Raw genomic sequence first — 2142 nt, forward strand, 5'->3', positions numbered from 1 at the left:
AGTAGCCGAGGAGTGTCCGTCCTACTTTATAAAGCCTTTATGAGGGCAGAGATTTACGACAAACAAGGCAATCTGGCCATACAATTTTATAAACAAAGGTACGCAGAGAGATATGTTATATTACTGTTTAACATAAGAAATGTCTTCCAAAAAAATAGTCCCGCTATCGGTTCCTTTCTTTGGGTTGTCATGCTAAGCATGATCATGAAACCTCAGCTCTAATGTAACAGCAAACTATCGAGGATTTAGTTTGGGAGGCCAGTTAATAGCCCCCGGTAGTGTTCGGCGACAGTCGAGGTCAAGCCGTAAACACTTCGGCCATTGTTATGTATGGCTCGTCATTTAACACAGTCATCGGATCGCTGACCAGTTTACGCTTATTATGACAGTCAGTTTTCGGCTTTCTCCACTGAGGTGCTTAACCATGTGAGCTGGAAGCACAATCGCAGTGGTTCTCCCTTTGCATGCCTAGCCGAACAAAGCGGAACGTAGGAAGCAAGGGCAGGAGCCGGGCAACCCAACTATTGACCGAATACACAATTCGAAACCGATGCATATATAGCACCAACTATTGACCGAATACACAATTCGAAACCGATGCATATATAGCAATATCCGAGAATGTTTTTGCCGAATCTCTAAAGGTGTCTGGCGTTGCACTGCAAGACTTGTGCTAAAAACACACAAATAGTTTTAAAGTGCCAAAAGCTTGGAAAACCAAAAAACGTCAGTAAAAACATGACGTTCGAACAAGATCAAGTGTTCAGTGCCAATCCAAAAATTGGTCTTAGAAAAAAAGAGTGCTTCTGTCATGCTTTAACATGTCACATCCTATCTCAAGACTTCAAGCAGGTCAGCCTATGGCTTCAACCTCCTATCCCAAAGGCGGAGTACTTCTCATTAGGCTAGTTTAGCAAACTAAACTCTAGCGGCTTTGAGAGAGAAATTAGGCTCCCCGGCTAGTGACCACACACTCGTGCCGAAAAAAGGAGTGATGAATAATAATAGTAATAAAAACTTTGCAACAACTAAGAAGAAGAACACTTGTTATAAAATGGCTCATATAAATTTAAGAGCCCCCAAGTGACTTGGGTAAAAGAATTTTATGTATAATGATTGTATGTACCAAAGTACTAATATCATATCTTTGTTAACCCGAACTTTAAACGCGTCTTAACTGACCGTCGGCTCCTCCCTCTTCGGTCAAGGACCGAAAAGTGTTTATGTACTCCACCTGTTGAGAATATCGACAGTGTTTCCGATAACTAGGCAATGGGCCATAAGGCTGTAACAGACAAAGCGCGCTTAGGGAACTTATGCTATATTACAGACGAAGTGTAAGAAGCATCTTCGAAGAAAATAGTACCCCCACCGATACCTTTCTTCGGTGCTCATTATTACTATGAGACTTGTGCAATAGATTTTTTGTACTCATGAGTTCCGTTGTGTGCCGACCATGATTGAAAACAATAAGAGCGCTAGCTTTCGGCTTCACCCAGTCTGAGGTCAGAGCTCGGAGGACCCGGTCGTGACAATCGCAGAGGTGCTCCCTTTACTCCCTAGCCAAACAATCGGAAACGTAGCGGTAAGCACCAGGCAACCCAGCTTGCAAATCGCTTAAGTTAATATGGTGCATATTGTGGCGTAATACATGAACAAGGAACGAAGATGTACAAGTATAATCATATGCAAGAGGAAAAGCTTCATAAAGGAAGCCCCCAAATAAATGGGGTATTTGAATTTGTTCGTCACAAACAAAGTTTGGACAAGGAAATTTTTTACAAGCAACTTTTTTCCAAAAAAGTATAATGCTTGGTCGAACCGAACACAAGTTAAAAATTTAAAACTTTGAGCATGAAGGCAACTTAGCTGGTTAATGTGTTCGGTATTGATGACGCGGTCCGAGCTTGATGCGGGACAAGGTTCCATCCCCCAAGCCGGTCCCGAGGTGGCGGAGCAAAGGGCTCGGCACTCTGAAGTGGTGACATAGCATGGTCAATGCAGGCCGGCAGAATGATGCCGAAGTCCCCGGCATGGGGTAATGAAGTGTTGATGAAGCCCCCCGTCCAGCCGAGGTGACGTGGTATGTTAGTACGCCGAGTTGACGATACTGCCCAACCCGGATCATTTTCCTGTGCATAA

The sequence above is a fragment of the Triticum urartu genome, chromosome 2A (genome assembly GCF_056163025.1).
Source record: "Triticum urartu cultivar PI428250 chromosome 2A, HENAU_Tu73, whole genome shotgun sequence".
Taxonomy (NCBI): domain Eukaryota; kingdom Viridiplantae; phylum Streptophyta; class Magnoliopsida; order Poales; family Poaceae; genus Triticum; species Triticum urartu.